This window comes from Phyllobates terribilis, unplaced genomic scaffold (genome assembly GCF_046119375.1).
Source record: "Phyllobates terribilis strain yellow unplaced genomic scaffold, ASM4611937v1 Scaffold_14__1_contigs__length_39327217, whole genome shotgun sequence".
Lineage (NCBI taxonomy): Eukaryota > Metazoa > Chordata > Amphibia > Anura > Dendrobatidae > Phyllobates > Phyllobates terribilis.
Genome location: NW_027362774.1, coordinates 14581852 through 14606192, shown reverse-complemented (window position 1 = coordinate 14606192; position 24341 = coordinate 14581852). Strand labels below are relative to the sequence as shown.

At 45.7% G+C, this 24341-nt stretch overlaps 1 pseudogene; it reads left to right on the top strand.

The window, feature by feature from the left end:
- The first annotated feature begins 5008 nt into the window (after nucleotides 1-5008).
- The window catches only part of LOC141175766 (fatty acyl-CoA hydrolase precursor, medium chain-like), a 70060-nt pseudogene continuing 50727 nt past the window's right edge, over nucleotides 5009-24341 (top strand).

Here is a 24341-nt window from a genome sequence, read left to right as displayed (position 1 = left end):
GGCTCAGTGATTAGCACTGCAGCCTTGCAACACTGTGGTCCTGGGTTCAAATCCCACCAAGGGCAACATCTGCAAGGAGTTTGTATGTTCTCCTTGTGTTTGTGTGGGTTTCCTCCAGGTTCTCCAGTTTCCTCCCACATTCCAAAGACATACTGATAGGGAATTTAGATTAGGGACAGTGCCCATAATGTCTGTAAAGTGCTGTGGAATTAATGGCGCTATATAAGTGAGTAAAATAAATAAATAAATAAGTCTACAGAGACAGGCTGTGGATGAAAAAAGTCTGGACAAGAAGAAAAGAAAGAGACTCCAGAGACAACATCATATATCAGGTACTTGGATGTAAAAGAAAATTTGTAATACTGATTAATCGTTATGTTTTCATTAAACCAGACAATGTGAACTGAGGTCTAAGATGGTACACGTGCAAGAAATAGGAGCATGTTCACACTAGCAAAAAGATACAAAAGACAAAAAATATATCTCTTTCCCTACCATCATTCTATATAAATGTAAAGCAAAGTTGCATAATAAATATAGGGTACTTAGTGAACTATTTTTGATCAAAAAAAGTATACAAGCTGTCCCACCAGCGACAAGGTGACCCTAAATTGGGATGGTCCTACACTGTCTATATTAAAAACCTTACTGTATATCAAAGTTGAAGTAATGCATATAAAAGGGTAGACAAATAGTACCGGGTCCCAATATCAGACCACCCAAGCCCGTGGTAAGCTACATATATACTAACCAGCTCAACAAGGGGGATGCCACACCCCTAATTTGCACAGAAAGCAAACAAGACAAAAAAACAAGCAATGTGAACTGAGATCTAAGATGGTACACATGCAAGAAATAGGAGCATGTTCACACTAGCAAAAAGATGCAAAACCTACAAAAGACAAAAAATATCTCATACCCTACCATCATTATATATAAATGTAAAGCAAAGTTGCATATGAAATATAGGGTACTTAGTGAACTTAGTGAAATAGTTCACTAAGTACCCTATATTTCATATGCAGGGTATGAGATATTTTTTGTCTTTTGTAGGTTTTGCATCTTTTTGCTAGTGTGAACATGCTCCTATTTCTTGCATGTGTACCATCTTAGACCTCAGTTCACATTGCTTGGTCCATTGTAAATTAAGTAAAATAGCTTACACTCGCACTATCAATGGAAAAAGGGTAATAAAAAGGAGATTTGAACCGTGAAAGAGGAAACCACAGTTCTAGTTCTCTGGCCTATACCAGACTCTTTTAAACAGATATATTTGTGTCTGAACAGTCAGCGAGACACTCAAACTGTTTTTTTTTATGTAAAAAACGCAAAAAGGTGGATAACACCCTGATTTGAACCGTGGAAGAGGAAAACCACAGTTCTATATCTCTGGGCTACACCATAATCTGTTAAACAGATATATTTGAGTCTGAACAGTCAGCGAGACACTGAAACTGTTTTTTTTATGTAAAAAAGGAAAAAAAGTGGATTACACCCAGATTTGAACCGTGGAAGAGGAAAACCACAGTTCTATTTCTCTGGCCTACACCAGAATCTTTTACACAGATATATTTGTGTCTGAACAGTCAGCGAGATACTCAAACTGTTTTTTTTTATGTAAAAAAGCAAAAAGGTGGATATCACCCTGATTTGAACCGTGGAAGAGGAAAATCACAGTTCTAATTTCCTGGCCTACACCAGACTATTTTAAATAGATATATTTGTGTCTGAACAGTCAGCGAGACACTGAAAGTGTTTTTTTTTTATGGAAAAAAAGCAAAAAAGTGGATAATACAGAGATTTGAACCGTGGAACTGCAAAACCACAGTTCTATTTCTCTGGCCGAAACCAGACTCTTTTAAACAGATATATTTGTGTCTGAACACTCACTGACACACTCAATTTGTTTTGGGAGGGGTGGAAAAATACTGAAAGGTTAATAAGACGGGTATTTGTACTGTCTGACTGAGAAAAAAAAAGGATTTAGATGAAAAAAAAAGGATTTTTCCTGGCCCCTGAGACCTGGGGCTAAGTCTAGCAATTTGAGCAGCGGCAGCACACAGAACTATAATGCAGTGTTTGTTGGTATAACCACTGCATCTCCTATACAGCCTGCCTGCCTTCCTGCCTGATATCTGGGATGGATATTAGTCCTCAGAAGGACTGTTTGTTTGATTTTGCAGGCTTTAGAGACCCTATACTACCTATTTCGTAGTATAAATCTCTCCCTAGCTCAGCAGCACTCTCCCTACACTGTGTGATCCGGAGCGACTGTGTCCAAGGTGGTGGCGCCCGGTTTTAAATACTCGAGGTGACGCTGTGCGGCAAGCCAATCACTGTAATGCCCACAACCAACATGACTTACAGTGACTTGTCTGGCAATCCCCGCGTGTTTAATTGGCTCTGTAAAGAGTGCCAAACATGCAGGGCGGAGACCCGAGCTCTTGCCCGAGTAACCCGGAAATGCTCGGTGCTTGCCGAACATCCCGAGTAGTGAGATGCTCGGGCGAGTACCGAGCAGTGTCGAGCATGCTCGCTCATCACTAGTAATTAGACGACTTTATTCTTCAGGTCGGTGCGATTACCGCGATACCAGATTTATATCGGATTTTTATGATTGACAGCTGTCACACACTAAAAGATGCTTTTTTTTGGAAAGACTAGTTTTTTGCATCACCACATTTTGAGAGCTATAATTTTTCCATATTTGTCCAGCAGAGTCATGTGATGGCTTTTTTTTTGTGGGACATTTTGACATTTTTATTGGTACCATTTTCGGGCACGTGACATTTTTTTGATCGCTTTCTATTCCGATTTTTGGGAGGCAGAATAAACAAAAACCAACAATTCCTGTATTTTTTTTATGCCGTTTCGCGTGTGGTAAAATTGATAAGGCAGCTTTATTCTTTGGGTCAGTACGTTTACAGCGGTACCACATTTATATCGTTTTTCTATGTTTTGGCGCTTTTACACAATAAAAACTATTTTATAGAAAAAATAATTGTTTTTGCACCGCTTTATTGTGAGAGCTATATCTTTTTTTATTTTTTGGCTGATGGAGCTGTATGGCAGCTTTTTTTTTGCGGGACAAGATGACGTTTTCAGCAATAACATTTTTATTTACATTCGTCTTTTTGATCGCGTTTTATTCCATTTTTTGTTCGGCGGAATGATGATAAAGCATTGTTTTTTGCTTCGTTTTTTTTTTTTAAACCATGTTCACTAAAGGGGTTAACTAGTGGGACAGTTTTATAGGTCAAGTCGTTCCGGATGTGGCGATACCACATGTGTACTTTTATTTTTTTCCAGAATATTTATTTATGGGTACAATATATTTTTATTTTTTGGGATTTTTTTAAATATTTTTCTGATTTTATTTTATTTTTTTTCACTCTGACACTTTTATTACTTTTACACTTTGTCCCACTATAGGACTTTCACTTTTTGCAGTCTGATCGCCTGTATAGCATAGAGATGCAGCAGCATCCCTGTGCTATACAGGCTGTCAGCGCTGCAGAGGGAGAAATTACTTTGATCGCTGTTGAAGTCGATTGCAGCATTTTGGGGGTTAATGTGCAGGGAGTGGGGCGGGACCGCTCACAGTAGCACAGTTTGTGTGCGGGCACGATCACAGTTTGAAGTAATAGTACATCACTGGTCCAATTGGCCCAGGTCACCATGATGTATTGTTACTACATAAGTCAGAAAGGGGTTAAAGCTGCTGCTTTACAGAAACTGACTAAGCAATGTAGCTGTGAATCCGGATCTGGCGTGGAAAAACAATGACCAGAAAGCAGCAACATGAAGGATATTACATAGCAATACAGATCAATATAGATGTGAATCCAGCTCTGGGATGCAATAAACACTTACTAGAAAACAACAGTAAAGAAGATATTATACAGCAGTACTGAACAGTGTAGCTGTTGCGGTAGATCACTCGCTCAGCTGCACATGGAGGTAGACACAGGTACGCTGTCTCTTTAAAACTTCTGGTCGGTTTATTAAAAAGTGCAGCATAAACCAACACAGAGTCCACAAAAGTAAACACAGACTGCTGGGCAAACAGGAAAAACAAAGCAAAATGGCAACACAAAAGCACAGTCTTTGTGGCAGCAGGGATCTGCCTGCTCAGAGTGCAGATACTCCGTGTGGTTCAGGATAGCTCCACATAAACAGATCTGGAGTTCCTCACTCCAGACCTACTGAACTCTGAATGCCTCAGCTACCCAAGTATTTAAACCTCCCCAGACCACACCCTGGAGAGGAGATATGGAGAACAACTTCCCACCCGCTCTATGGTTGTTCTCATAAAAACACGCCCTTTGGAAATGGAGACTTAACCCCTCCTTGCACATAACATGCTGGAGGAAACTTAACGGTTTTAATTCACTGACGCCAATAGCCTCGGGGAAACATATCTCCCCTCCAGCACTTTACCAGTGACTTTGTCACATCGTGAATCCAGAGAAAGGAAAAGGTAGCCCATAGCTGTAGAAAGAATCGAATATATTTTGCAAAATTATTGTATACACTGATGAATTATTTAAAGTATATTAAATTAGTAACCAATTAACGACAGCGTCACTTTAAAAAATTCTTTGCCTTGAACTTGATTGGACCAATAGATCTGTGACTGTGCTGCCACCTAGTGGTGTAACTAAAGTGCACAGAAGCCTTCAGTACTGCAATTACACTATCTACGATATGTTCAGAATTATAATGTCCCAGTGGGTTGTTATACAGGACATGAAACTCATTCATAGCGTAAATAATGTTATCTGTCTACAATGTTACCTTCATGTACCCTGGGAATGATTTCTACATTAATGGTGATATTATCAGTAGTGGCTGCATTTGCCCTTTAATAAGTTATACTAGAAAAACTAGTATAGTTACCTTTACTCCCAGAACAAATGTTGTTTATCTGCTCAGGGGTTAAAGAGCTGGTACTTTAGACCTACAGTATATATGGACAGGTGCCAACAGGTTGGATTGTAGACATGGGTATTTCCTGACTATAATGCTAACAATAGCAAAACGACAATTATATCGTGATTTGTTAAACAGTAACGAAAAAGTTCTAATCTGAGGTCACTGCAACGAAAGACTCTGCGAGAGAAGCCGCGTCCACTTGTGACTGCAGCAGACGGGACATGGAGACTCTGCCGCCTCTTCTGCTTCTGATCCCATTGACTCTAACAGCAATCGGAACAGGTGAGAACCGGGGAGCAGCAGCGAGAACATAGGAATGAAGGGGGAGTATAGAGAGCGCAGATATCAGTGCGTATACACACACAAATCCAGAATGTCTTCTCATCATAGAGTCTATTATTTATGTTGTCGTCAATCAAATATTATTTTCAGTTTTCATTATTATTATTATTTATTATTATAGCGCCATTTATTCCATGGCACTTTACATGTGAAGGGGTATACATACAAGAACAATTACAATAATCTTGAACACAATATGACAGCGACTGGTACAGGAGGAGAGAGGTCCCTGCCCGCGAGGGCTCACAATCTACAAGGGATGGGTGAGGATACAGTAGGTGCGGGTAGGGCTGGTCGTGCAGCGGTATGGTGGAGCGAGGGTTACTGCAGGTTGTAGGCTTGACGGAAGAGGTGGGTCTTCAGGCTCCTTTTGAAGGCTTCCATGGTCGGCGAGAGTCTGGTGTGTTGGGGTAGAGAGTTCCAGAGTAGGGGGGAAGCACGGGAGAAATCTTGTATGCGATTGTGGGAGGACGAGATAAGAGGGGAGTAGAGAAGGAGATCTTGTGAGGAACGGAGGTTGCGTGTGGGTATGTAGCGGGAGACTAGGTCAGAGATGTATGGAGGAGACAGGTTGTAGATGGCTTTGTATGCCATGGTTAGGGTTTTGAACTGGAGTCTCTGAGCAATGGGGAGCCAGTGAAGAGATTGACAGAGAGGAGAGGCCGGGAAATAGCGGGGGGACAGGTGAATTAGTTGGGCAGCAGAGTTTAGGATGGATTGGAGGGGTGCAAGAGTGTTGCACAGAGCAGGAGGTTGCAGTAGTCAAGGAGGGAGATGATGAGGGCGTGCACTGGTGTATTTGCAGATTCGTGGTTGAGGAATGTGCGGATCCGGGAGATATTTTTGAGTTGGAGTTGACAGGAAGTGGAAAGGGCTTGGATATGTGGCTTGAAGGAGAGTTCAGAGTCCAGGGTTACCACAAAGCAGCGAGCTTGAGAGACTGGGGAGAGTGGACAGCCATTGACGTTGATAGATAGGTCAGTTCGGGGGGGTGAATGAGGTGGCAGAAAGATGATGAATTCTGTTTTGTCCATGTTAAGTTTTAGAAATCTCATAAAAATTAATTCATCGCACACTCATGAGTGTGCGATGAATTAATTTTTACGTATGAGTGTGCGATGAATTAATTTTTACGTGATTTGAGGACATTTCCAGTCCATTGCATCTGCACCTCAATACTATTTGACAGTGTGCACGCTAATTTTCTATTTACAAGTTTTAGAAATCTAGCAGAGAAGAAGGATGAAATAGCGGACAGACATTGTGGGATTTTGGTTAGTAAGGAGGTGATATCGGGTCCAGAGAGGTAGATCTGTGTGTCATCAGCATAGAGGTAATAATGAAAGCCATGAGACTCTATGAGCTGTCCCAGGCCGAAGGTGTAGATGGAGAAGAGCAGGGGTCCTAGAACTTAACCTTGGGGGACACCGACAGATAGGGGGCGAGATGAGGAGGTGGTGTGTGAGTGGGAGACACTGAATGTCCTGTCTGTTAGGTATGAGGAGATCCAGGATAGGGCCAAGTCTGTGATGCCGAGAGATGAGAGAGTTTTTTGGAATGGTCCACTGTGTCAAAGGCAGATGACAGGTCTAGGAGGAGGAGGACAGAGTAGTGTCGCTTAGATTTGGTGGTTAGTAGGTCAGTGGTGACTTTATTCAGTGCAGTTTGAGTAGAATGGTGCAGTTGGAAACCAGTTGTAGGCAGTCGAAGAGGGAGCAGGAGGAGAGGTGGGAGGACAGTTCAGAATGGACGTGTTGTTCCAGTAGTTTTGAGGCATAGGGGAGAAGTGATATGGGGCGATAGCTAGTCAGAGAGGATGGGTCAAGGGAGGGCTTTTTGAGGATGGGTGTGATTGAGGCATGTTTGAAGCATGAGGGGAAGACACCAGTTGTTAGTGACAGGTTGAAGAGGTGGTCTAGGGCTGGGATGAAGATAGTGGTAAGGTTTGGGATGAGGTGGGACGGGATTGGGTCAAATTTACAGGTGGTGAGGTGTGATTTGGAGAGTAAAGAGAAAAGTTGATCTTCCGTAATGGTGGAGAAGGTGGTTTTGGAGGAGGAGGGTTGAGTAGGTGTGGGGAGAGGCTGTGGGGGCAAAAGCTTTGTCTGATGGTGTCAATCTTCTGCTTGAAGAATGAGGCAAAGTCTTCGGCTGAAATAAGAGGAGAGGGAGGAGGCACTGGGGGACAGAGGAGAAAATTGAAGGTGTTGAATAGTTGTTTAGGGTTGTGAGACAGGGAGGATATGAGAGATGCGAAGTATGTTTCTTTTGCTGCAGTGAGTGTGGACTTGAAGGTAGTGAGGGACTGTTTGAATGCGATGAAGTGCTCATTGGAGTGGGACCTTTTCAGCAACCCTGGAGGCCCGTCGCAGTACTTTAGTTATATCAAAATAATCTTGGCACTCAGATATGTATGAAGTGAGAATTTTTAATGCAGTCCATTCATATTTACAAACAAAAAAACGTTTCGGTCATACAGACCTTCATCAGTTAACAGAGTGTTTGTAATACAACTGAATTAACCTGCACAGGCAGCAAGTGTGATACCATAGTCCATAATAGAGCTACCTTAACTGATAGGTGGGGTGAGTCTGGTGTCAACGCGGTGTCCACCACTTGCGTCCACCGCTGTATGACCGAATCGTTTTTTTGTTTGTAAATATGAATGGACTGCATTAAAAATTCTCACTTCATACATATCTGAGTGCAAAGATTATTTTGATATACGAAAGGGTTCGGCCCCTACTTGAGCACCATTATTCAGCAGTGCAGCGATTTTTTACATTGCAGTTCTTTAGTTAGACTGGTGTGCCAGGGTTGTCTGTTGATTGTGCGAGCTTTGGAATGTGTGAGGGGGGCGACCGAATCGAGAGCTGCAGCTGTTGTGGTGTTGTATAAAGTGTCAGCAATATCTGCATCATGTAAGGAACTAATGTCTGTAAAAGGGAGAAGGGATTCAGAGAGTGAGTGTAGGTCAAGGTGTTTGAGATTTCTGCGAGGGTATGCAAGTTTGTGGAGTGGGGATTGTTGCTCTGGAGAGGAGAGGGTAGAGAATGTAAGTAGGTTGTGGTCAGAGAGAGGGAGAGGTGAGTTAGAGAGGTTAGATAGAGAACAGAGGGGGGTGAAGATGAGGTCCAGTGTGTGGCCGTCTTTGTGGGTGGGTGTGGAAGACCACTGAGTAGTACCGAAGGAGGAAGTGAGGGATAGAAGCTTAGAGGCAGCTGAGAGGGAAGTGTCAATGGGGATGTTAAAGTCACCCATGATGATAGTCAGGATGTCAGTGGAAAGGAAATGAAGTAGCCAAGTGGTGAAGTGGTCAAAGAAGGTGGTGGCTGGTCCGGGGGGGGGTAAATGACAGCCAGTTGGAGGTTGGAGGGGGAGGTAGATGCGCACACAGTGCACTTCAAAAGAGGGGAGAGTAATTGAGGACGGCAGTGGGATATGCGAGAAGGAGCAGTTGTCTGAGAGGAGGAAACCTATTCCTCCACCGTGCTTGCCGTTGGGGTGGGGGGTATGGGAGAGGTGGAATCTGCCGTATGAAAGTGCAGCAGGAGAGGCCGTGTCAGAGGGGGTGAGCCAGGTTTCAGTGATGTCGAGGAAGGAAAGCTTGTTAGTGATGAAGAGGTCGTGAATGTAGGTAAGTTTGTTGCAGACGGAGCGAGCGTTCCATAGAGCTCCTGTTAGAGGGACTGGGGAAGCGGGGGCTGGGCGGATGGGTAGAAGGTTAGAAGGGTTACGAGAGTTTGGGTTAGATCGTGGGTAGGAGGTGGAAGTGATTGTAGGGATGTGGTGAGGAGGGCCGGGATGTGGAGAGATGTCGCCGACAGTGAGGAGGAGCAGAGAAAGCATTAGTAGGTGGGAGTTGGAGAGGGCATGAGGTGGCTGTCTGTGTTTGGAGACAAAGGATTGTATGTTGAGGAATAGCTCTGAGAAGGAAGTGAGATGGGTGGGGAGAATGGAGGGAGAGATGAAGAGTTCATTACTAGGTGTAGGGATTAGGGGTGGTTGGAAAAGGTGAAGGATTAAGGGGGTGAGAGTGAAAACAAACACAAACATTGCTTACTGTGGTTTAGTATCCAGTTACCTTCAGTTCACTTCAGGTTCTATTCAGGATTAATTCATATTTCTCACACTTAAGCAATGGACACTTAAGGTGATGGACACAGACTAAAGTCTAACATAGTGTTGAGCCACCCCCGTAGTGTTCGAGTTCGGTTCGGTTCGTCGAACACCCGTGTGTTCGCCGAACTGTTCGTCGAACTGTTCGTCGAACACCTTCGAACACCGTTAAAACCAATGGCAGGCAAACAAAAACACATAGAAACACATAGAAAACACCTTCAAAGGTGTCCAAAAGCTGACAAACTGCTCAGAAGACACAACTAACACATGGAAAAGTGACAAGTACATATAGTCATGCGAAAAGAAAAGAGGTTGAGGAGTAAAAGGAGGGGGAGACACAGATATAGGCATGTCATGCCCTTCTAAAATCCAAAAAGTGAGAAGCCGAGACGGCCAGTCCGCTCCTGCCCGTGCCACCTCCGTGTCGCCGGGTTTGTGCCAGAGCCGCGGTGAACCCTGACGGCCAGCCCCCCTCTCCCAATACTGGTGCCTGTCCGCTGGTGGGTCGAGAGAGCCCCCCTGTGGTGGAGGCAGCTCTAAGCTTTTTAATTTAAATTGTCCCTCTAATTTGAATGAATACACTTTAAATCCATTTACAAGGATCTATTGGAGGGCAAGTCTCATGCCAGCAGCCGCGTAATTCCAGCTCCAGTAGCGTCCACTAAAGCTGCTGCAGTTAAAAAGCTTTTATAAGGATCGAGCTCGGCTGTCCACCGCAAGGCATCCTAGTGCCAGTCCCAGCCCCTATGCCTTGGGGTGCCTCCTGATGCTCTTCACTAAGTATCCCGTGGTCCCGAAGCATTTCCTTTGAAAAAATTAAGTGTCCAAACTACAGGTGGTGTAGCTTGCTTAACAGCCGGGATAATCCGCTGACTAGCAGACACTGCTACTAGGCACAAAGTATTTCCTGGGCTAGATGCAGTTAAAAATTTGTAAGTAGATACTCTCGTTGGATGCTGAGAAAGCATTCCATAGAGTCTCCTGGCACGCCATATATGATTCTCTTAAAAAGCTTGGGGTAGGGGTCTAGGGGACCCTTTTATAGCCAAAATCACGGCCCTGTATCACAATACGTCACCTAGGCTGAAGATAAATGGAACTGTAGCACCGAGGGCTCGGTTGCTACAGACGTATTGCACCTCACCCAGAGGTGTGATATCTCACTCTCAGATAAGGATGGAGTGTGGATCAGGACCCGACACCTGCATGCATTACACCACATTGCCGTGGGGCAGGGCGACCAATATGCCCCTGAGATGGGCACGACAGTCCCTGTCCCTGGCTGGAGTGGGGGGAGGGAACACTGAGGAAGGGGAACCCTGCAGTGCAGGAGCAGGGAGGAAGCAGTTCCTGGGTGCATTGAGAAGGGAGTATAAAAGGTGGGCACCATCTTAGTTCAGTGCAGAGAAGTCTGAGCAGAAGTGGCAGGGAGCAGGGGCTCTGCATGAGCTCTGATCCGGAGGCGGGCCTAGTAACAGAGGCCCAGGCCTGCAAGAGGGAGAAGGAAGGAAGAGGAGCGGAGAAGGCTCCAGGAACGAGGAATGAAGGGATCCCAGGGGTGCGGACGGGCGAGTTGCCACCGCACGCCCGAATCCACCTGCGTGGAGGGGTCAGGCCAAAGGGGGAGACCGGTCCCCGAACTAGTGGAGGCAGGAAACGACCCTCAGCTAGAAACCGGAGGCTCTGACATTTTATGTGGCGCAACCCCTTGCTCCACCCGCTAGGAAGGCACCACATAGGGTCAGGGAAACTGGCGCCAAGTTTACCAAGAGGAGGCCCGAGGCAGCCGGACAGAAGTGTTGGTAAGAAAGGCCAGACAAAGGACACACAAAGGGGGTCCTGTGAAGCGCTCCAAAGTTATCTGGGAGTTGTCTGAGCCCCTCACCTGGTGAGCACAGTACGACGTGGGCAGCCGTTACCTGCAGACGTGGTCTGGATAATAAGAACTGTGAGTAAAGGCCCTGAACTGCATCACTGACTCCGTGTCGTTACTGCTGCTGCCCTGCACCATCACCCCCATCCTCCGCATACACTGCCCTGAGGCTATACTCCTCCCGTGGGGAGTTATGCTACGCTCTGCTGCACCCACAACACCAGCCTCAGTGGTCTGCCCTGTAGCGGCGGTTCACTCTGACCGCAATCCACGGGTGGCGTAGTCGGACATTTAAACATCAAAACCACATAAATAGTTCCGCCACTGGTTTGACCGCCCTGAGCCACGGAACCGGATCGCCGCCACGAAGACTACAACCACCAGCATCCACCAAAAAGTGTCCGGCTCCGGGTGTCCCAAGGCCCAGGGGGTGCGTCAGAACATTTTCATCACCTTTCACAATCACCAATGGGACAAGGCAGGGATGTCCTCTGTCCCCTCTCTTATACATCCTAGTGACGGAGCACCTGCTCTCATCAATTCGCCATAACCCCAATATTAGGTGGATTGAGGTGGGAGGCACCGAGTACAAGTGCTCTCTATTTGCTGATGATGTCCTAGTATATATCACTCAATCACATATATCCATCCATGCTGTTATGGCTGAAATAGATCACTTTGTTACATGGTAAAATTTTAAAATCAATGCAGCGAAGTCTGAGGCCCTCGATGTCTCCCTCCCTAAATCCATATAGGATTCCATCCAGTCCAACTTTCCCTTTGCCTGGCCCTCACAGGGTATCAAATACTTAGGAATTCCTATTCATAGAGACCTCTCCCATCTATGTTATCTTAATTTTGGGCCCTTTATTGAACAACTCCATACAGACCACGGTTGGCAAGTTAGAACTGTAAGATTCACTACGTGAACCACTGGTGTTTTGTAGAAAAGCACATGTACACTGCGTTCCAAATTATTATGCAAAAAGTGTTTAGGAGTGATAAGGGAAGAATTTGTTTGTTTGTCAGTTAAACTCATTGATGGTGATGTGTGTCAGGGCTCTTTATATCACTGTAAGCAATTGCAGACACCTGTGCTAATTAGTTTGGCAGGTGTGTCCAATGAAAGGCAAGACTACTTAAGAAGGCTCTCTCACATTATTAAGCAGCCTACATTTTCTGCCAAAATGGGAAAGAAAAAGGATGTGTCGGCTGCTGAGAAGCAACAAATTGTGGAGTGTTTAGGTCAAGGCATGACTACAATCAACATTGTGCGATGATCAGGATGAAGTGTCTTGGCAATCAAGAAGTATGTAGCTGATTCACAGTACACACGTGTGCGTGCTGATAAGGGCAAATTGAGGACTCTTTCCTACAGGCAATTACGTCAGGTTGAAACAGCAGCGGCAAAAAAGCCTTGTCATAGCAGCAGACAAGTTTTTGAAGCTGCTTGTGCCTCCAACGTCCCCCGAACAACAAGATGCAGGGTCCTTCAGAGGTTTGCAGCTGTGCATATGCCATCCTGTCGACCTCCTCTATCCACTTCACACAAGCAGAAACGGCTCCAGTGGGCCAAACATTACATGAAGACTGATTTCAAAACTGTTTTGTTCACGGATGAGTGCCGTGCAGCGCTCGATGGTCCAGATGAATGGAGTGGAGGATGGCTGGTTGATGGACACCCCACGCAAACACGGCTACAGCGCCAACAAGGAGGAGGTGGAGTAATGTTTTGGGCTGGAATCATGGGGAGAGAGATTGTCGGCCCCTTTAGGATCCCTGAAGGCGCTAAAGATGAACTCCATAATGTATGTGGATTTTCTCAAACAGCACTTCCTGCCATGGTTCAAGAAGAAGAACCGTGTATTTCACAGCAAGATCATTTTTCTGCATGATAATGCACCATCTCATGCTGCACATAAAACATCTGCATCTCTGGCTGATATGGGCATAAAAGGGGACAAACTTATGGTGTGACCCCCATGCTCCCCTGACCTGTACCCCATTCAGAACCTTTGGAGCATCATTAAAAGGAGTGTCTATGATGGCGGGAGGCAGTTCACATCTAAGCAACAGCTCTGGGAGGGTATTCTGTCCTCATGCAAAACAATTGAAGCAGAAACCATCCAAAACCTGACAAATTCAATGGACGAGAGAGTTCAGAAGCTCCTTTCGAACAAGGGGTCCTATGTGAAAATGTAACATCACCTAGAATAAAGTTTTGAGTTGAAAACTGTTTGATTTCAGTTTCTAACAACCTGCTAATGCTTATAATTTCAAAAATGACCATTTTTTTGGTCTTTATTAAAATGAAAAGGTTGATCGAAAAGTTTGGGGGATCTAAGAGTGTGGCAACCCAGTAGTCATGATTACTTCGAATTCTGACAATATGAGGGTCATGCTGCAGGTAGTGCAGCAAGAAGGCACTTATGTGTCTTGCGCATCTCGGAGCCCCAAAATTATTTTCCGGGCTAGATGCAGCTAAAAATTATTTTTAATTTTAAATCTGGTGAAGCTTATTATAGATGGCCTAATAGGATCAGTGCTGCACACTGCTACAAAGCCCAAATTATTTTCCAGTCAAGATACAGATAAACATGATTAGTAATTTGAAAGCTTAAAACGGTTGGTAGGGTGATTTTAACCAATCATCAAGCTTTTACTCTCCCCAGGATGACACAGGGGTAGAAAAGTCGTTTCGGATCCATGATTTGTTCATCTTTATGAACGTGAGTCTGTCTACATTATCAGTGGAGAGCCGCGTGCGCTTATCTGTCAGCACACCACCAGCAGCGCTGAACACACGTTCAGACAGAACGCTGGCTGCGGGGCATGACAAGATCTCCAAGGCGTAAGTGGCTAGCTCCGGCCATTTATCCAGATTGGAAGCCCAAAAAGAGCAAGGGTCCAGTGACACAGTCGTGGCTTCAATGTTTACTTGGAGATACTCCTGTACCATCGTCTCTAGGCGTTGACTATGTGTCAGACTTCTTGTCTCCTGTGGCCTTGCAAAGGATGGGCTAAAAAAGTGGTGAAATGATTCCGCAAAATTGATGTTACCAGCAGATACTGTGGTTCTGTTACGGTTTGAGTGCTGAACACTTGACGGTCCCACGGTTGGCAAGTTGGAACTGTGAGATTCACTACGTGCACCACTGGTATTTTGTGGAAAAGCACATGTAAGATTCTGCAACAGTCTCTGCTGATACTCCTGCATGCGTGCATCCCTTTCTATGGCAGGAATAATTTCTGCAAATTTACTTTTGTACCGGGGATCTAACAGTGTGGCAACCCAGTAGTCAGGATTATTTCTAATTCTCACAATTCGAGGGTCATGTTGCAGGTAGTGCAGCAAGAAGGCACTCATGTGTGTTGCGCATCCAGGAGCACCAACTCCCTGTTGTGTTGGTGGCGAGGTAACAATCATGCTTCCTTCCTCTGTCCTCTCCCCCCAACCTCGCACAACAGAAATGTGATCAAGGTCTCCCTCATCTGATGAGTCTTCCATCAGTTCGTCCTCCACTTCTTCCTGGGCTCCTGCACCTTCCTCACTAGTTTGGCTGCTACCATGCGCCCTGGTAAAACCATCTCCCCCACCCTCACATGCCTGCCGCCTTGGTGCTGCCGACCGTCTGGACCTTGCAGATGTTAGCCCTTCCGCATACAACTCCTCCTCCTCTACTTCCTCCACCTCCTCTTGTGCCACCACCTGACTCCGAATTCTGTTTAACATGTGCTCCAGCATGTAAATCACCGGAATAGTCATGCTGATAATGGCATCGTCAGCACTAAACATCTTCGTCGCCATTTCAAAACTGTGCAGAAGGGTGCATAGGTTCCTGATCTGAGACCACTCCTCCAGCGTGATTTGCCCCACCTCTGAATCTCGTTGGCCCAGGCTATACGTCAGAACGTATTGCACCAGGGCTTGTCGGTGCTGCCACAGTCGCTGCAACATGTGCAGAGTTGAATTCCACCGGGTAGGCACATCGCATTTTAGCCGGTGAAGTGGCAGGCCCAACGACTTCTGTAGAGATATAAGTCGCTGAGCTGCGGGATGCGAACGGCGGAAGTGAGCACACAGCGACCGTGCCCTCTGCAGAAGGCCATCTAGTCTGGGATAGTGGGCTAAAAATTGCTGGACAACCAGGTTCAACGCGTGAGCCATACAAGGCACGTGTGTGACATTGCCCCGGCGAAGGGCCGCACCCAGGTTTGCAGCATTGTCGCACACGGCCTTCCCTGGTTTCAGGTCCAGTGGAGACAACCATTCATGAAATTGGTTCTCCAGAGCTGACCACAACTCCTCAGCTGTGTGACTCACATTTCCCAGACATTTCAATGTAAAAACCGCCTGATGACGTTGAGCCCTACTGCCAGCATAGTAAGGAGGTGTGCAGGATCCCTTCTGCGCAGTTAGAAAGCTTGTGGCATGACCAGACAGGCTTTGGGTGCAGGTGGAAGACCGAGAGGAGGTTGAGGAGGCAGAAGCAGTGGAGGAACTTTAACATAAAGAGGATTGACGCACAACTCGTGGGGACGGCAAGACTTGGACAGCAGCCCCTTGTCCTGCTGTCACCATAGTTACCCAGTGCCCAGTCAGCGACATGTAACGCCCCTGTCCATGCCTACTCGTCCAAGTGTCTGTGGTGAAATGCACCCTGTCACACACAGAGTTTCTCAAAGAAGCGGTGATGTTGTGTGCGACATGCTGGTGGAGCGCAGGCACACCTTTCTTTGAGAAGTAGTGCCGACTGGGCATCTGGTACTGGGGCACTGCGACGGACATAAGGTCTCGAAAATCCTCTGTGTCCACCAGGCGGAAAGGCAGCATTTCTGTAGCCAAGAGCTTGCAGATGGTGAAATTCAACCTCTTAGCTTTCTCATGGCTAGGAGGAAATGGTCTTTTACTTGTCCACATCTGAGGGACCGAGGGCTGGCTATTGTGCTTAGACGGGGTTGATAAGGGTGTCCCCGGCAAACTGCCGGTCTGTGAGGAAGATGCAGGCGGACATGTTAGGTTGCCTTGATCCAAAGGTGGTGCTATCGATGTCGGACAGCGCTCAACACCAGCTGGTGTTACCACCTCCAAAGAAAATGATGACCTGCCAATCACGCTGGCTGTTGCGGGTAAAGAGGTGGCAGGTCTGCGCCCCAAAACAGGTGTGACTGCTGTCCCCCCAGTCACAGAGGATGAAGAGGCCGCGGATGCACAAGATATGGCAGACGGTGATTGGCCCGGCCGGCTAGGCCGCATTGTAGCACACTGAGCTTCCCACTGCAACTTATGCTTCATGTCCATGTGCCGGTTCATGCATGAAGTACTCAAACTATGTATTTTTTGGCCTCTACTTAGCTTTTGCTGACAAATGTTACAGATAACACGAGTTGGGTCATCTTTATCGATCTGAAAAAATGCCCAGGCTATGCAAGGCTTAGCACCCATGCGACCTGAAGAGCCACCACGACTTGTGGTGAGAGGCAGAGTTGTGTTTGAGGATGCAGTTGTTGACGTGCTTCCAGTACTACGTCTCTGTCCAGGAAGGCGCAACCTGACCTCGTCGTCACTAGCATCTTCCTCCACCTCCTCTGCTGACCTCATCTCTTGGCTGACTGTGGGTTGACAGTAAGTGGGATCTCCGACCTCATCATCATCACCCTGTGTGTTATCACACCCGTCGTCCTCAGAGCCAACCTGTTCCTGCCCTGACAAAAAACTAAAGTTGTCGCTCCAATCAGGTATTTGAGTCTTATCATCGTCTTCCTCATTGTCTCCACCAACAGGAGTTACAGTTTGGGAATGAGGGTCTACATTATGGTCAGAACCTTCTGCGTCTGGTCCTGGATCCGACTCATAAAGATTCTGGGCATCAGTGCAGATCATTTCCTCGTCTGGATTCACAGAAGCGCTGGAGTCGACCTCTGATTCCCAGGCTATAGTATGAGTAAACAGCTCTGCAGACTCAACCATCTGTTCTACCTCATACTCAGACGGGCAGCTGGAGATTTGGGAGCTGTGAGGAAGCAAGTGCGATTTGGGTGACACCTTTGAGGACTGGAGTATTTGTGATGTTGAAGTTGATGTGGAGGAGAGCCCACTTAAAGGAGCACTTGATATCCGTTGAAGCACCTGCTGTTTTTGTGCCTCATCTGGAATTTGTAGCGATTGGCGTGGCCGTAAGAAAGGGATCTTATCACATTGTGCGCTAAAAGAAGTAGACATTTTAGTTTGGCTGGAAGATGGTCTTTCTTCTGCACCTACCCCACGGACACAACCTTTTTTCCCCTTCCCAACACGCCTATTCCCCTTTCCACCAGCAGCAGGCCTTTTTCCACTCATTTTGGTGGTTAACTAATTCACAACTCTGGAGTTGTTTGCACAAAAAAACAATGGATGGTAACCGAGCAGAGCTGAGTGGCCAAACTGTGGTATTAGGCCAAAACTATTGGCTGGGCTAGATGCAGAAGAAAATTATTTTTAATTTGCAACCTGATGGAGGTCAGTATAGATGGACTAATAGAACAAGTCCCACACGCTGCTAGAAGCCCAAATATTTTTTCAGAGATAAATGAAGAAAAAAATTATTTTTAATTTGCAACCTGATGGAGGTCAGTATAGATGGACTAATAGACCAAGTCCCACACACTGCTAGAAGCCCAAATATTTTTTCAGAGCTAGATGCAGAAAAAAATTATATTCAGTTTGCAACCTGATGGAGGTCAGTATAGATGGACTAATAGAATGATGCTATGCCCAAAAGATTTTACTTCACTAGGTGCAGTAAAAAAATTGGTATTCTATACACAGGTGGTATATCTTGCAGCACAGATAGGCTACTCCACTGACTAACACACTCTGCAATAGGCCAAAAAGGATTAGCTTTGCTAGATTCAGCCAAATGCTGTGAAAAAAACTTGCACAGCACTGGCACAGACCTGCCTGGCAAAAACTGATAGGAACTGATGTAACCTAGTCCTGAAAAGGACTGCAATTACAATTAGTCTTTACTCCCACAATCTATCTATTTAAGAGCACAGACCTGCCTGATAAAAGTCGTAGGAAATGCTGTAACCTAGTCCTTAAAAGGACTGCAATCACAACTATTCCCTACTCCCAAGCTATCTGTAGATTTGTGCGAAAATTGGCTTGAAATTAACAAGGTATAGCGCACACAGCAACAGCGGTGCCGTCTAACACGCAGCTGCAGCAGTGAGAAAATGGTGGCGACGGGGAAAATGGCTTGGTCTTATAGGGCAAGGACATGTGACATACACAGCCAATGACACATGCCCTTGCTTGTGTGAAAAAAAGCACTTCGCTCCGTGTGTGCGCTGCTGATAGGCTGACAGATTGCACCTCCCCACTGCAAATGCGGGAAAGAGAAAAAAAAATGGAGATCTTCATTGTTCCTGCAGAGATCCATCCCCTGCCCCTCCCCCCACCCCGCTGTACACTCAAACTGCGGATTAACATTAATTTTCATCATTACTGAGAAAAAATCCAGTTATGATTTTGGTGCACGAACAGTTATCGAACATAACCTCGAACAGCCGAATTTTTCTCAAATTGTTCGTGTTCGCCGACCGGCTCGAACACCGCCCAAAACAGCTCGAATTTGAGATTGGCGAACAGTTCGAGTAGAACAACGCTCATCTCTAGTCTAACAGACTCCTGGCCCACAATATATTTGTAACAGAATGCATTCAGCTGTGAACCAGAGGGGAGTGGTCTGTGCTCATCTTGATCAGCTGATTAAGGCTGAACCACATGCTGGATAGTCAAAGGCTAAGTAAACAAGGTCATAAATGAAAGTGGGGGGTGGGTAGTGTAACTTGAAGAACATACCATTAGTAAATAGGAGCAGAGAGGTATAGAGAAGTCTGCATGGAAGTCAGGATGGGAAAGCTGAGTCACGTATCATATAGAACAAATCTTCTGTAACTACGACAGCAACATGTCCTCCTCTGTAAAACATGTTCTTGTACATAGGGGCAGTATTATAGTAGTTATATTCTTGTACATAGGGGGCAGTATTATAGTAGTTATATTCTTGTACATAGGGGCAGTATTATAGTAGTTATATTCTTGTACATAGGGGCAGTATTATAGTAGTTATATTCTTGTACATAGGGGCAGTATTATAGTAGTTATATTCTTGTACATAGGGGCAGTATTATAGTAGTTATATTCTTGTACATAGGGGGCAGTATTATAGTAGCTATATTCTTGTACATAGGAGCAGTATTATAGTAGTTATATTCTTGTACATAGGGGGCAGTATTATAGTAGTTATATTCTTGTACATAGGGGGCAGTATTATAGTAGTTATATTCTTGTACATAGGGGGCAGTATTATAGTAGTTATATTCTTGTACATAGGGGGCAGTATTATAGGAGTTATATTCTTGTACATAGGGGGCAGTATTATAGTAGCTATATTCTTGTACATAGGAGCAGTATTATAGTAGTTATATTCTTGTACATAGGGGGCAGTATTATAGTAGTTATATTCTTGTACATAGGGAGCAGTATTATAGTAGTTATATTCTTGTACATAGGGGGCAGTATTATAGTAGCTATATTCTTGTACATAGGGGGCAGTATTATAGTAGTTATATTCTTGTACATAGGGGGCAGTATGATAGTAGTTATTCGCTCATCCACAGGAGTTAGTATTATAGCAGTTAATGTCCGGTGTGGAGGGGGGTGTGGTAATTATAATTAATAATAATTATACATTAAGGATTAGTAAATAATATATATCAGTATTACAAGGTGTATGAAACAGCAGGAGGAGCCATTAATGAGAATATAAAACATTAATAGTATCATTAATTGTCCCCAATAATATCTTTGATTCTAGATGTGAAAGCTGAAAGACCATTAGTAACCACTAAGTATGGAGACCTGCGGGGCATCACGGTGGCAGTGAAGGAGACATCTAGGGCCATAGATGCATTTTTTGGAGTTCCTTTTGCAAAACCTCCTGTGGGATCACGGAGATTTGGTAACCCAGAACCTCCGGAGCCCTGGAAATCTGAAAGAGATGCCTCCGAGCCTGCTCCCATGTGAGTATCATGTACTTGTGATGAGGCTGTAGTGATGCATTGTGTGTACTGTGACAGAGTCACTAGCAGGTTACTGGAGAGAGAGATGTGTAGCTCTGATATTGATAGCTGCAGTGATTGTGTATAGTGAAAAGTTTCCAGCACACGACTAGGTTAAACCACCATCTTGGACCTACAGCACTATTGTATAGACTTGTGATTTTATGTTTTATGTTCTGCCGGACAAAGGCTGTATTTACGTTATCTGGTGATGTGATTTATGAGGACTGCAATAAATCAGCCGTACTTTAAACAGAAATAGTTCCTGTGACTGCCTCTTTAAGAAGCCGAGTGAGTCGATCTACTACAGTTGGTGTTAGAAGTGCAGGCAAGATCCCCAGGAAGCAAGTGTGACGGCTGTAGACAGACTACATGTCCTGGGTGAAGGCGGCTACGAGCATTGAACAGCGTTCAGACAAAATGAAGGAGCTGATTAAGCACCTGGTCCAAAGCTAACACCAGCAGCACCAGCAACAGCTTCAGCAGCATCGGGAGCAGCAACAGGAGACAAGTAAGTTGCTTATGCAACAGCAGCAGCAGCAACAACACCAGCAGCAGCTCCAACAGCAGCAGCGGCAGCTCTAACAGCAGCAGCAGCAGTTCCAACAGCAGCAGCAGCAATACCAGCAGCAGAGTCGACAACAGCAGCAGCAGATTGATTTACTCACAGAGGTGATTCATGGCACTGCAGTTGCTTTGACTCCAATGTCAGCTGATGATTTCTCTATCTGGAAGGCAGTGAGGAGAGCCTTGCAGAAAATGACTCCGGGTGATGACATAGAGGCCTTTTTAACCGTTTTTGAAAGGGTAGCCGATAGAGACAAACTCCCGCCAGAGCAGTGGGCGGAAGTTCTGGCTCCATACTTAATGGGGGAGCCACACAAGGACTACTATGATTTGGCTTTACAGGATGCCAAAGAATAGGAAAAATTGAAAACAGATATTTTGGCGCGCTTGGGCGTGACAATGTCTGTCAGAGCACAACGGGTCCATCGCTTGGCATATCACCGTGACAAACCCCCTTGCTCCCAAATGTTTGATCTGCTGCACCTCGTCCAAAAGTGATTGCAACCAGAGTCCGCAACCCCAGCACAGATGGTGGGGCGAGTTGTAATGGACCGCTTTGTACACTCTCTTCCGAGCCCGATGCAGACCTGGGTTGCCCAGGGAGATCCGCGGAACCCCAATGACTTAGTTGGACTGATCGAAAGGTATCAGGGTGTTGAAGGGTCCGTGGGGAGACAACCCATTCCATACTGAGGGGCGGAGGATAAAAAAGGGGTAGGCGCATCGAAAATCTAAGGGGGCTACAGAGGTCATGCCAAGACCCTCATCAGGGGATGTAATTTGCTGGAGATGTCACGGTCCAGGTCATATAGCAGCCCATTGTCCCCTAACCACCAAGCAAATGGACTGTAGCATGGAACGCCAATGTTCCTTCTACGCATATCCAACTTGCAGTGTGGACTGTCCACCCAGCAAGGGGCCTCAAGCTTGTCCTGTAACAGTGAATGGCCTGCAAATGACTGGACTACTGGACTCAGGAAGTTTACTGACCCTCGTGAGGAACACACTGTCTCTCCAGTTGATCCCTGGTAAGAAGGTTGGCCTCCGTTGGCATTCACGTGGATGCTAAAGACTATCCGGTGGCCAGAGTGGTCATTGAGACTGCCCGGGGAACTGTGTCCCATGAGGTCGGTGTAGTTCCGGATTTGTTGCACCCAATCATCATAGGCCGGGACTTTGGGTTGTTTTGGGACTTGTGGGGGAGGGGCAGAGACATGGATTACTCGGGTAAGAAACGGGTTGACCCTAAAAAAGTCTCACCAACTCAAAAGTCTGATGGATTTCCCTTCTGTATAATGGGGAATGAGGAGAAAGTAGTATTCCCTGAGGCAGACATTCCTGAGATAGGGGTAACCTGACAAAAATTGGGGCTCACCCAACATAGAGACCTTTCACTAAAAGAACCGTTCAATAAGGTAGCCGTCATAAACAGCATAGCACAGGAGTGAGGGGCTGACACCAGGTTTCCCTATTTTATGTTGAGGGGAGACTTATTGTATCGCGTTACTAAGATGAGGGAGGAGATAGTGGAGCAATTATTGGTACCAGCACCCTATAGACAAAGGGTGTTAGACAGATCCCATTCACATGTTTTGGGTGGTCATCTGGGAGTGGACAAAACTCAACAAAGGGTCATGCAGAGGTACTATTGGCCTAGATGCCATTGCGAAATCCAAAAATATTGCAAATCCTGTCCCACCTGACAGTTAACCGCAACCACCTCTCTATTCCAAAATCCTCTCATGCCGCTATCCGTCAAGGTAGGTCAACAGAAAAATCAAGTTGAAACTCCATGTGGGCTGGACAGACCAGAAGGTGACATTAATAGCATCCCTGTGGCAGAAACACTGTCACCATCCCTGAAACAACAGTGTCGAGAACTTCTTCAGTGGAACCAGGATGCCAGTTTAAAGAAGAGTACCATTGGGGAAAAAGAAGGAAAAATTTCATCTTTCATGTGAACACAGGCCTGGGAAGCTGCATAGTAACGTAGATGCCAGTTTAGACTCCCCTGTTTGGTGACTGAAGGTGCCAAAACCAACGACTTTGGGCAGAGGAGGGGAATATATGACAGAGTCACTAGCAGGTTACTGGAGAGAGAGATGTGTAGCTCAGATATTGATAGCTGCAGTGATTGTGCATAGTGAAAAGTTTCCAGCACACGACTAGGTTAAACCACCATCTTGGACCTACGGTGATTAAAGCACCTGTAAAAAGGGAGGAACAGGGGTTATAGAAGAAACACAGCCTTGCAGAGCATTTGGGTGTGTGGTGGGCTGGAGGTGAGATCTCTGAGCTGTTTGTGGCAGAAATACGGAGATTGCAGGTCTCCTGGTGTGAATTCATTTTCTAAAGGACCCTGAACTCTAAGCCAGGTGGGCTGAACAGCACTATTGTATGGACTTGTGATTTTATGTTTTACCTTCTGCCGGACTAAGGCTGTATTTATGTTTTTTGGTGATGTGATTTATGAGGACTGCAATAAATCAGCCGTACTTTTAACAGAAGTAGTTCCTGTGGCTGCCTCTTTAAGAAGCCAAGTGAGTCGATCTACTACAGTACATATATATGTATATTATAGATTTTGTAGGGATTCACGCTCTCAGGTAGCTATTAGGTAGCGTTCACACAGACACTGGATTCTTGAGTCAAAATAAGGTGACATTTATTTCCTTAGGTTGCACAATCAGAAACAAAACCATTAACACGAAATCCCTAGTCTTGTCCAGGCGCCATGGCTGTGATTTTTGTTATATTTCTGGCTTGAAGAATGGCCTGTTAGGGCCGAAACATTGCATTGCCTGCCTCATTTTTGTCTTAAGTTTGGAATAAAAGTTACGTTTTATCCCAATTATTTGTGGTGCCTTAGGAACCCTATAGGGCCCTGACCCTGGGTGAGGAATTTGCTCTCCACTGTGGGCGCCAACAAGTACCTGATCCCCTGGCTTAAATTGTCTCACTCAAGCCAACCGATTATACCACCTGCATTTTTTTCCTCTTGGGACTTGAGGAGGTGCTCTTTTACCTGTCCCTTCACATTCGTCCCACAACACAACAGATCATTACGTCTGGCCAATTTCAGAAAACAATTATTTGCTCCCAACTCTTAGGGAACACCATTTAACACACATTTTCAAAAGTATCTTCTACCTTTAAGTCCCTGAGCAGTCCGGGCAGTCCCAAAGTTGTCCTGGGACTCCTCCGGGTCAGGGATATTGGCTTCAGGGGAGGCTTCTTCATCTTCCGCTCTAGCCCATAGAGTGAACGGAAATTCACTGTTTACATTATGTGACTTTGTTACCATAGCTGCCTCCTTGTGGCTGTGGTAACGCGACTTGCTCGACTTTCCAGAGGCAGACACAGGACACATGGTTTGTGTCCTGGCCAATAAAAC